This window comes from Nicotiana tabacum, chromosome 24 (assembly GCF_000715075.1).
Source record: "Nicotiana tabacum cultivar K326 chromosome 24, ASM71507v2, whole genome shotgun sequence".
Lineage (NCBI taxonomy): Eukaryota > Viridiplantae > Streptophyta > Magnoliopsida > Solanales > Solanaceae > Nicotiana > Nicotiana tabacum.
The window spans coordinates 24,933,612-24,947,122 of record NC_134103.1 but is presented as its reverse complement, the minus strand read 5'-3'; positions in this window follow the sequence as shown (position 1 = coordinate 24,947,122).

Sequence of the window (13,511 nt, the reverse complement as noted above, 5' to 3'; positions counted from 1 at the left end):
ATCGAAATTTAGTTATTTTTTCATGTAAAGATAAAATTTGAACAAAAATACCCTTAAAAATTCGAACTCCAGCATAAATGTGTTTTTGTTCAGATTTTATCTTTACATGAAAAATTGCTGGAGTTCGAATTTTTTACATATGAGATTCCAGCATAATGCGCGGGAATTTCATAATTGCTGGAGTTCCAACATAATATGCTGGAGCCTGAAAGTTTATATGCATGAGCTCAATAATCCAGCATATTATGCTGGAACTTTTCTTGTTTTAGTTAGAATATTTTTGTCCAGATTTTATCTCTACATAAAATAGTGGCTAACCCATGATATTTTCATTTTTTTTTTCGTATGACAAATTTTATCATTGGAAAAGCAATTATATGGTTATATTAATTTGGGCCTTTTTCTATATATAGTCTGATTGTAAAACTTAGCCTGAAATGAATTTAAATAAAAAATAAGTTTATATAATCGACCTTAATTTGTTTGCATATGATACATAGTTATTGTTGTTGTCGTTAGATTCTAAAACAACTGGTGCACTTATATCCTCGATCTGCGACTAGTTCCAAATTGTTCTTTTGCATTATGCATATTTGGTATTTATTACTCCTTTTTATATTTCTTACTTTGGAAAAACCAAATCTATGACCAAAAGAAAGAGGTAAGTATTAAATTTTATGATAGGTAGATTCTTAAACAGTAATTTATTTTTTCGACACTTAAACAGTAATTAAACACATAGCAAAAATGACACTCATTCATCAATTGAATTTGGTTGTCTTTATTCTTATTTTGGCTTATTTCAAGAATAGTTCTTGCTTATGCTATGTTTGACCTATTTTTAGACTTTGTTCTCTTACCTTGATGGTTAAAAGTGCTACTATGACAATGAAATATATTTTACATGTCAGAAATCTAAGTAAAAAATAAAAGGCAACCCGGTCCACTAAGCTCTCGTTATTCGTGAGGTCCGGGGAATGGTCAGACCACAAGGGTCTGTTGTAGGCAGACTTGCCCTGCATTTTTGCAAGAAGTTGTTTTCACAGTTCGAACTCGTGACCTTCTGGTCACATGGTAGCAACTTTACCAGTTACGCCAAGCCTTCCCTTCTTCTGAAATCTAAGTAGAATTAGTAAAAAGAGATATGAACTCTCACTTATTGAACCAACTAAAAAACCTCTCATTTATGTTTTGAAATGTTGTTAAGCCACACGATGAAAGTGTGGGAGAGGGTGATTGAAGGGAGGTTGAGGAGGAGTGTGTCCATTTTCGAGAACCAGTTTGGTTTCATTCCGGGACGGTCGACTACTGGGGCCATTCACATTGTGAGGAGATTGGTGGAGCAGTATAGGGCAGTGAAGAAGGATTTGCATATGGTGTTCATTGACACGGAGAAAGCCTATGACAAAATCCCGATAGAGGTTCTATCGAGATGTTTGGAGGCTAGAGGAGTGCATGTAGCGTATATTAGAGTGATTCAGGACATATATGATGGAGCTAAGACACGGGTTAGGACAGCAGGAGGAGACTCTGACTACTTTCGGTTAAGATGGGGTTGCATCAGGGATCAACACTTAGCCCGTTTTTGTTTTCCCTAGCGATGGATTTATTGACACGACACATTCAAGGGGAGGTGCCTTGGTGCTTGTTATTTGCGGATGACATAGTCATGATTGATGAGATACGAGGTGGCGTTAATGAGAGGCTGGAGGTCTGGAGACATACTCTGGAGTCTAATGGTTTCAAGTTGAGCAGGACCAAGATAAAATACTTGGAGTGCAAGTTCAGTGGTGTTACCCAGGAGGCGGACGAGGATGTGAGGCTCGATACGAAAGTCATTCCTAGGAGAGAGAGTTTCAAGTATCTGGGGTCTATAATTCAGAAGGATGGAGAGATATATGAGGATGTCACACACCGTATCGGAGCAGGGTGGACGAAGTGGATGCTCGCTTTCGGTGTCTTGTGTGATAAGAATGTGCCGTTGAGACTTAAGGGTAAGCTCTACAAGATAATGGTTAGACCGACTATGTTGTATGAGGCAGAGTGTTGGCCAGTCAAAAACTCTCATGTCCAGCAAGATGAAAGTAGCGAAAATGAGGATGTTGAGATGGATGTGTGGGCATACTAGGTTGGATAGAATTAGGAATGAAGTTATTTGGGACAATGTGAGAGTATCCCCTGTGGAGGCAAAGATGCGTGAGGCGAGGTTGAGATGGTTCGGGCATGTTAAGAGGAGAAGCACAGATGCCCCAATCATGAGATGTGAGAGGTTGGCCTTGGGAGGTGAGAGGAGGGGTAGAGGTAGGCCAAAGAAGTCTTGGGGGAGAGGTTATCAGGCGGGATATGGCGCAGCTTGAGCTAACTGAGGACATGACCCTAGATAGAAGGGTGTGGAGGTTGAAGATTAGGATAGAAGGTTAGTAGGTAGTCGTGCGTTTCCTTTTGTCTTCTCTAATTCGCTAGTATTAGTGCTAGTATAATACCCTTTTTTTTTTCTTAGTTTGCTATATTCGCATGTCTTGTTCCGTTATTACTTGCTATCAGTAATTCCGTAGTTTGCTAGCAGTACTTCGTTTATATTCTCGTTTACTGCCTTGGACTTAGTTTTCTAAATATATTGTCTTGCTATTACTTGTTATCGGTACCTCTTTCATATTCTTTGTTGCTATTTTCGATTTAGTTTTCTAATTATTTATTTTGCTATTATTTGCTATCGGGGCTTCTTTCACCATCTTTAGCCGATGGTCTATCGGAAACAGTCTCTCTGCCCTTTCAGGGTAGGAGTAAGGCTACGTATATCCTACCCTCCCCATACCCTACTTGTGGGATTATGTTGTTGTTGTTGTTGTTGTTATGTTTTGAAATGAACTATCACTTCTCCCGAGTAAGCAGTGGTTCATTTTTTCATACTAATGAAAGTTGCAGAAGAAAAAAGGAAGAGAGAAAGAAAATCGTAGAAAAAGAACAAAAGTTGCATGATTTGAGACCAAATTTTGTGCAACATGCACATGGAGAAGCTGTCTGGCCGTGGATGAACAAATACAAATAAAAGTATTAACTTTCCATATGCATATTTTGGGTCTGCAAAGAGACATAAAGTTTGTAGTGCAAACTCAACTTGTTGTCTGTCGTCTGTTGTTTTGCCTCTCTTTTTGTCTCTCTTTTTCTTTTTCTTTTTCTTTTCTTTTTCTCTCATTAATTGAATACTTGGAAAAAAGGTGTAAAATAATTCCTGATAGAAAATACTCTTTCCTTAAATGAGATTTACCCGGGCAAATCTAAGTAGGTGTTTGGACATAAAAATTATAATTTTTGAAAAAAAATAGTATTTGGAGTTAGGTTGAAAAATAGTTTAAAATTTAAAATTGTGTTTGGATATGCATTTCACTTGAAAAAACGTTGCTGTTTTGTGAGTGGGGAAACAAAAAATTTTGAATTTTTTTGAAAAACTCATTTTCGAAAAATTTTCAAAAACTTACAAAATTTCATGGACAAACATATTTTTAACAAAAAAAATAAAAAAATATCTATGGACAAACAGTTCCTAAATTAATGGGAACTCAAATTTTTATTTGAGTTGTAGCAGTAACACAAGTAGTAATATGTTTTTTGGTTGGGGGCTCAGACTGAAAATGTCCCACAAAGTAGATCTTCTTGTTCGTCGAGCCGATCCTTTTAGAGTATATTATAATATTATAATTATAATTTGGCATCCAATGGCCAGAGGACCACTCCTTTCTTTGCCCCATTATTGTATGCCAAATTGCCTATTGCCAATACGTTAGGTATCTATAAAATATCTACATATTCAACACCTTTTCCTCTTTCCACTTTTCACTTATTTCATTTCTTTTAATTTGACTTTCTTCTTAGTCAAGTTTCATGATTTTCTTAATGTCGATATCTTCAAGAAATGCAGATCACGAAAAAGAAAAAAAAAAGTCTTGATACCATCACTAACACTGTAACACAAACTTATCTTATGTTAGTTACAGCGGCGAAAGATTGATCAGTTAAATATTCTTATAAAAATTATACGGTATGTATACATCAAATATTATTGTTGTTACACATATATAAAGTTTTAAACACTACTTTCTGCGATCCACAATAAGTGACTATTTTAACTTTGGCACACCAATTAAGAAAATATAAACTCCTAGAGAAAAAAAAATATTCACTACATTTACCTTAATTAATTGTTACCTTGACACACTGAAATAAATAAAGACAAATTTTGAAAAAATATCTTCTTGATTATATAAATAAATACTTATTTTGAACAAAAATAAAAAGGTAAAATGATCATGTATTGTTGAACGGATAGAGTATTAAACTCCCTTAGTAAAATTCTTGATTTGCCACTAATGTATGTAATAATTAATGGCGAAAAGAATTTACTAACGTATTTAAAGTTCTAAGCATATAGCCATATAGGTAAGGGCCTTCATATGCCAAATTGGTGTGCTTTCTATATTTGTTTGCATGTGCATGTTCATAAATACATAGTTTAAGCCTATAAGTTATTACTCAAGTGAAAAGATGACCATGGACGTAGAGTTGACATTTGACAGATTAGATTAGTGGATTACAAGTTAAATACACTTGAGTTTCAATTTTTTGTACAAAACCGTAGATGGTCATGAAAGCAATTGCGATAGGTCAAAAATTGATCTGTTTTTAATCTTATTACAACAGCAACAACATATCCAGTATAATTTTACAAGTGTGGTTTGAGAATGGTAGTGTATATGCAGACTTTATCCTTATCTGGTGGAGATAGAAAAGTTGTTTCTAATCTGTTATAGAATTTAATGACGTGGATGATAATTAATTATATTGACATTTCAAGAAGAAAATTCATGTTCAAAATTCAAATGGAAGAGCCAGACTAATTAGATGATGATTATTATATTGACATGTCACGGTAATCCAATGAAAATCGTCTTCATCAGAAAAACCTGCGTTGATTTATTACGAGTGAATCAATATATATATATATATATATATATATATATATATATATATGCTCTTTTGAAAGTATTTGCATGTAACTTTTACATGGATATTGAAGATCCAAGGTAGTGGATACGAGCTTATTGAATACAATCGATTTGATTTAAATACAAGTGAATTTTTTTTAGGTATAAATATATACACACACGTGCCTACTGTTGAGGTTTTTGTTATTTAAGATTAAATAGTCTTAAAATGAGGGTGAATGGGAAATGGAGGAAAAAATAAAATTTTTGAGTAAAATTTTAAGTTTTTCCCTCTTCACAATGAGATATTGTCCCATATTGGAAGAGGAAAAGATTTTTGGTGGGTATATATATAATTACTTTTCTTGTAGCTCTTAAAGAGTTAAGAAGAAAACAAGCCTCGCGCCGTCGTCGTCGCTCTGTTCGGCTTCGGATTTGGATTAATTTTTTGGAATAAATTTATTTGTTAATAGTAAATATTAACTTAAGATTATCCGCATTTATAACGTATATGTTCCAATCCGTGTATTGACCACCAGCTGCAATAGCAGCCGCCTAATGCTCTTCCCACCATGGCCAAGTGCTTGCTCCACAAACAAGCTAGTGCATGCTCCACCATGGAGGGTGGAGGGTCGTTCATCTTCAAAGCTGACTGCTATAAATATGTGCAGCAGCTGTTGAAGAAAGATACACCAAACTGAAAACGCTCAACTTTGGCTATACATTGCACTCCTTCCTCTCAGCATTTCCATACTATTTTTTGAGTTTCTACTCCTTTGTTCTGCATTGTTTTAACTTCAAACAAAGCAACTGTAAGTGTGATTTGCTACCGAACTTTGTGTTCGCTGAAACACTGGGGTTTGAAGTACCGCTATACCAGTGTGTGATTCGTTCTATCCTGGGAGAAAATAATCCATAACCTTGGGTACTAGGAGGGGATTAAATTCCTTAAGGAAACACTGTGAATTCAGTGGGCTCGAATTAATTACTGTTTCATTACGATAACTTATATTTTCCAGAATTATTATTTACAAATACAGCAATATTGGCGGGACTAACAATCTTAAGGAATTTAATATTTATTTCTGTATTTGTGTTATTCTTATTATTCTGCAAACTAAAACCTTTGTGGTTTTGTGTACTCCCGTTTTGGAGAGTAAAGTCTTCGTGGCGTTTTGTTGGAGATTAAAATCTACGTGATTTTTACTCCAGTTTGAAAACGTTTATTAAACGTTTGTTTGTGTCATTCTTTTACAGAAAAAATGACGACTAAAAGCGAAAATCAAGTTATTCCGACGGTGAATGCCAATGCATCGACAAGCCGAACACCGGCGTTGGCACCGGCAGAAAAATCCAAAAAAAATTTCGGGATTGATTTCAAGCGCTGGCAACAGAAGATGTTCTTCTACTTAACTACGTTATGTCTACAGAAGTTCATCAAGGAAGATGTTCCTGATCTGCCAGATAAAACTCCAGAGAATGAACACTTTGTCGTGATTGAAACGTGGAAGCATTCTGATTTTTTATGCAAGAATTATATTCTTAGCGGACTGGATGATAATCTGTATAATGTATACAGTGGCGTGGAGACGTCAAAAGAATTGTGGAATGCGCTTGAAAAGAAATATAAAACTGAAGATGCCGGGATGAAGAAATTCGTTACCGCAAAAATTTTTGGACTACAAAATGGTAGATAGCAAGTATGTTATTACCCAAGTCCAGGAATTGCAAGTGATTATTCATGATCTACTTGCTGAAGGTCTTGTCATCAATGAAGCATTCCAAGTAGCAGCAATGATTGAGAAGTTGCCTCCGTTGTGGAAGGACTTCAAAAATTATTTGAAACACAAACGAAAGGAAATTTCCCTTGAAGATCTCATTATTCGGTTGAGAATCGAAGAGGACAATAAAGCTGCTGAAAGGAGAGGCCGTGAAAATTCAACAATAATGGGAGCAAATATTGTTGAAGATAACAAAAAGAGGAAGAAGGCTTCTGTTCTGAAATACAACCCAAGCAAGAAGCGGTTCAGTGGAAACTGCTACAACTATAGGAAAATCGAACACAAATCTACGGAGTGTCATGCTCCGAAGAAAGACAAGAAAAAGGGTCAAGCAAACATGGCAGTAAAGCATGATGATGTTGATAACTTGTGTGCCATGCTTTCTGAATGTAACTTGGTGGGAAATCCTAAACAGTGGTGGTTTGATTCTGGAGCCACTCGCCATATTTGTGCAGTTAGAGAAGCTTTTGCTACTTATGCTCCTGCTGGACCCGGAGAGACAGTTTATATGGGATATGCTTCAACAGCAAAAGTTGAAGGATATGGAAAGATATTTCTGAAAATGACTTCTGGCAAGGGCATGACTTTGAACAATGTCCTTCATGTTCCCGAAATGAGAAAGAATTTAGTCTCTACTGGACTTCTTGTTAAGCACGGTTTTAAGTGTATTTTTGTGTCCGACAAGGTTGTCATAAGTAAGAATGAAATATTTGTAGGAAAAGGTTACCTCACCGAGGGCCTTTTCAATCTGAATGTAATAGTTGTGGAAAACAATAATAATATTTCAGCTTCTTCTTACTTACTTGAGTCAAATGATTTATGGCATGTACGTTTGGGTCATGTCAATTATAAAACCTTGCGAAAAATGATTAACTTGGAAGTACTGCCTAAGTTTGAATGCGAAAAATCAAAATGTCAAACATGTGTGGAATCTAAGTATGTTAAACATCCTTATAAGTCAGTTGAAAGGAATTCAAATCCTTTAGACTTAATTCACACAGATATTTGTGACATGAAGTCAATACCATCTCGCGGTGGAAAGAAGTATTTCATAACTTTTATTGACGATGGTACTCGATATTGCTATGTTTACTTACTGAATAGTAAAGATGAAGCAATAGACGCATTCAGACAATACAAAAATGAAGTTGAAACGCAACTTAACAAGAAAGTAAAACTGATAAGAAGTGATAGGGGTGGTGAATATGAATCTCCTTTTGAAGAAATATGTTTAGAATATGGAATTATTCATCAAACAACAGCCCCTTACGCGCCCCAATCTAATGGGATTGCGAAAAGAAAGAATCGCACATTAAAGGAGACGATGAACGCGTTGTTGATAAGTTCTGGTTTGCCACAGAACTTGTGGGGGAAAGCCATTCTTACGGCTAATCGAATATTAAATCGAGTGCCCCATAGCAAAACACAATCCATTCCATATGAAAAATGGAAAGGAAGGAAGCCCAACTTGAATTATTTTAAAGTGTGGGGGTGTTTGGCAAGAGTGCAAGTTCCTAAATCCAAAAGGGTAAATATAGGACCGAAAACCATTGATTGTGTTTTCATAGGATATGCGACAAATAGTAAAGCATATCGATTTCTGGTTCATAAATCAGAAAATCCCGACATTCATAATAATACGGTTATAGAATTAGATAATGCTGAGCTCTTTGAAAATATATATCCGTATAAAAAGGAATATGAGTCGTTTGGTGAAGGATCTAAATGACCTCGGGAAGAAACAAAAGAAAGTATATGTAATCAGGAGGATCCAAGACATAGTAAACGTCAAAGAACGTCTACTTCATTTGGACCAGATTTTGTGACTTTCTTATTGGAGAATGAGCCTCAAATATTTAAAGAAGCTATGACTTCTTACGAATCATTGTTTTGGAAAGAGGCAGTCAATAGTGAAATAGAATCCATATTGAACAACCATACATGGGAATTGGTTGATCTTCCTCTTGGAAATAAACCTTTGGGTTCTAAATGGATTTTTAAGAGAAAAATCAAAGATTATGGCACTATTGATAAATTCAAGGCAAGACTCATAGTCAAAGGGTATAGACAACGAGAAGGTCTAGACTACTTTGATACATACTCTCCAGTTACAAGAATTACGTCCATACGGATGTTAGTAGCATTAGCTGCAGTGTATGGTCTTGAAATTCATCAAATGGATGTTAAGACGGCCTTCTTAAATGGAGAGTTGGAGGAAGAAATTTACATGGAATAACCTGAAGGGTTTGTGGTTCCAGGTAAAGAAAAGAAGGTATGTAGACTTGTTAAGTCTCTTTACGGACTAAAACAAGCACCCAAACAATGGCATGCGAAATTTGACCAAACAATGTTGTCAAATGGTTTTAAGATAAATGAATGTGATAAATGTGTGTACATTAAAAATGTTCCAAATCACATAGTCATTGTTTGCCTATATGTGGATGATATGCTGATAATGAGTAATGACATTGCCAATATAAATGCTACTAAGCGTATGCTCAATAGCAAGTTTGATATGAAAGACTTGGGAGTTGCTGATTTAATTCTGGGAATTAAGATCCATAAGACTCCTCAAGGTCTGGCATTGTCACAATCTCATTATATTAAGACAGTACTTGAAAAATTCAAGCACTTGAGCTTTAAAGTTGCAAAGACTCCAATTGACGTGAATCTTGCATTAGCAAAGAATAAAGGCCAAAGCATATCACAATTGGATTATGCTCGTGTGTTGGGATGCTTAATGTATATCATGAATTGTACACGACCAGATATAGCTTGTGCTATAAGTAAACTGAGTCGATATACGAGCAATCCAGGCCAATCTCATTGGATGGCAATGAAACGAGTTTTGGGATATTTAGAACATACCCAGAACATTGACTTGCACAACAGTAAATTCCCTGCGGTGATTGAGGGATACTGTGATACAAATTGGATCACCGGTTCAACTGATTCTAAGTTAACGAGTGGATATGTATTCACTATTGGTGGAGGAGCGGTATCTTGAAAGTCATCCAAACAAATATGTATTGCCCGCTCTACAATGGAGGCTGAATTCATAGCCTTAGATAAAGCCGGTGAAGAAGCTGAATGGCTCCGGAATTTCTTGGAAGACATTCCATTTTGGCCCAAACCATTGGCACCAATATGCATACATTGTGATAGTCAAGCGGCAATTGAAAGGGCTGGGAGCGTTATGTATAATGGTAAATCTCGTCATATACGACGAAGACATAAAACCGTTAGGCAATTACTCTCTAGAGGAATTATCACGATTGACTATGTAAAGTCAAGTGATAATATGTCGGATCCACTTACAAAAAGCCTAACTAGAGAGGTAGTTGAGAAATAATCAAGAAAAATGGGGCTATGGCCGAGAACAAGTCATTGTGGCGGTAACTCTACCTAGAAGACTGGAGATCCCAAGATCTAGGTTCAAGGAGATCAAACAAAGTCATTAATGACGGTTCAACATTGTCAAATAAAATATTAGTCCGTTCTCGTGATGAGACAATGTTCAGTACCAAGGATAAAGCATTAAGGCTTTTTGATGATTTTTAAATTTGATACGGGGTATATCAAATAGTGTATCTACAGGATGACACGTTTAGGAATCACCTATGTAAGTGTGAAGTGTTAGCCGCTTCAAGGAGAACTTTGTAAGGCTATTTCTCTACGCACTTATGAAACCAGACGGTGTTCATGGCTGAAACGAACACAACAATGAGAACCAAAGACGGTTAAGGGTTGATTGTGTGACTTATGTTTGTCTAGGTATATACCAAAGATCGACGGTTCAAAGATATCAAATCTACCGATTGACCGAGTATATCCGACATAAGTTCACTACGGAAAGTTCAAAGGGAAACCTACTTATCCAAATGCGATTAATCCTTGCTTGCAAATCACACAGTTTTTCTATGCATACTTCCGTGATATAGCTATTCCCCATTCATGTGGGGGGATTGTTGAGGTTTTTGTTATTTAAGATTAAATAGTCTTAAAATGAGGGTGAATGGGAAATAGAGGGAAAAATAAAATTTTTGAGTAAAATTTTAAGTTTTTCCCTCTTGACAATGAGATATTGTCCCATATTGGAAGAGGAAATAATTTTTGGTGGGTATATATATAATTGCTCTTCTTGTAGCTCTTAAAGAGTTAAGAAGAAAGCAAGCCTCGCGCCGTCGTCGTCGTCGCTCGCTCTGCTCTTGTCGGCTTCGGCTTCGGATTTTGATTTGGTCAAATGATTGATTGATTAATTTTTTGGAATAAATTTATTTGTTAATAGTAAATATTAACGTAAGATTATCCGCATTTGTAACGGATATGTTTCAATCCGTGTATTGACCACCAGCTGCAATAGCAGCCGCCTAATGCTCTTCCCACCATGGCCAAGTGCTTGCTCCACAAACAAGCTAGTGCATGCTCCACCATGGAGGGTGGAGGGTCGTTCATCTTCAAAGCTGACTGCTATAAATATGTGCAGCAGTTGTTGAAGAAAGATACACCAAACTGAAAACGCTCAACTTTGGCTCTACATTGCACTCCTTCCTCTAAGCATTTTCATACGATTTTCTGAGTTTCTACTCCTTTATTCTGCATTGTTTTAACTTCAAACAAAGCAACTGTAAGTGTGATTTGCTACCGAACTTTGTGTTCGCTGAAACACTGGGGTTTGAAGTACCGCTACACCAGTGTGTGATTCGTTCTATCCTGGGAGGAAATAATCCATAACCTTGGGTACTAGGAGGGAATTAAATTCCTTAAGGAAACACTGTGAATTCAGTGGGCTCGAATTATTTACTGTTTCATTACGATAACTTATATTTTACAGAATTATTATTTACAAATACAACAATATTGGCGGGACTAACAATCTTAAGGAATTTAAATATTTATTTCTGTATTTCTGTTATTCTTATTATTCTGCCTTGCCATTTACCACATTTATTTTATATGTCACTATTCCTCTATTAAAAAAATAAACGGCATATCAACAATAATAACATACCCAGTGTGATGCTACAAGTGAGGTTTGAGGAGGGTGTGTTGTACGCAGACCTTACCCCTACCTTTGTGAGATAGAGATGTTATTTTCGATAGACCCCCGACTATAAAAAATATTTTTCAAAATAGGTTTGAAAAATACAAGAGTAAAATAATTATGATGGAAATATCGTAGAACAGAAAAGTAATGACAACAAAAAAAATAGTAAAGCTAATCAAAGAAAAAACATGTTAGTAGTCATAAAATTGAACATAAAGATAGCATAATAACAACAATATTAGCAAGGATAAGATGAAGCAACTAAGGTGCTATAAACTAGAACCATGCTCCTCCACATAAAGTATAAGAATCGCTCGATTATTTACTAGACTTCTATCATAATCGCTAGCTACCTTACTCTATTCTAATCCCCGGTCTTCACGCTCTCCCATACTAGAAAAAATGGCATATGCCTAGCCATATTTAGAGATTCTTTTTAGTTTAATCTCTGAATTTTACCTCTAATGAGATGTTCTTATAATCGTCATGACATGCTTAAGACAAAGAGTTAATGGTATTTTTGGTACATAGCAAAAGATAATTCATTCTTTCTCAAGCTATATCTTGAGTCAACATGCCGCATAAATTGAGAAGGAATGAGTATTAATAATCCAATTCACCTTCAAAGCTTGTAGCTTTTTAGGGACCGTACGATTACCACGATTATGATACTAATTCGGTATTAAATTTGAAATTTTAATTTATCTACCGTTTTGGTTATTTGTCTTAGTTAATATCGAATAAATTTTATAATAAAAACTTGATATTGTCTATCATATAAGAGGTGAAACTATACAATTGTGAGATTGTAATAGTAGGATAACCTTGTTTAGCGAAGCTCCTGTTTTGGCCATAGATTTTGGCTATTCTTTTTCAAAATAATAATAATTGAAAATACTATTTGTTCATGAAATATGATCAATTTTTGAAAAACTTTTAAAAAAAATATTAAAGGTGAAATTTTTTCTTCTACTCATAAAACTTAAATTTTTTTTTTCTAAATAAAATGCATGTCCAAATATAATTTTCATTTACAAAAATTATTTTCAACGCAACTTAAAAAACTGTTGTTAATTTATGTCCCGGCTTAATTTGATGTTCGTGAAATGATGGTTTGAAAATTGGAAAAGTCGGAAATGAGTAGCGGACATCATTATATGACATGTTTGTTTCCTTTTTTCTTGTTCAAAGGACAGACCAAACAAATGAATGAATTAAAAGTGAATCGAAAATCATACTCCTCGTGTCTTGTCACTAAGGGTGTGCTTGGTATAACGGGATATGTTTTCAGCGGAAAATATTTTTCAAGAAAATATTTGGAAAACAAGTAGTAATTTTATTCATTTTTTGGTATTTGGTACGTAAATTAAGGAAAATAACTTCTAAAGAGTATTCATAAATAATTTAGATACAATAAATATGAAGCAATAAACTTTCCAACCAACAACTTTTCGAATCCACAAATTTCATAAACTTCTGAACCGCTAAACTTTCAAACCCGTAAACTCTATAATTTCTAAACCCGCAAACTTCCAAACACATATACCTCCGAACTCATACCTTTGGAACTCGTAAAATTTCGAACATGTAAACTGAAAATGAAAAAACCAGAACTGAAAATATAACTTTTTTTTGCGGGTGAGTGGGTGGTGTAGAAAAATAAAAAAATAGAAAACAGAAAATTAAAAATACCCAAAAAAA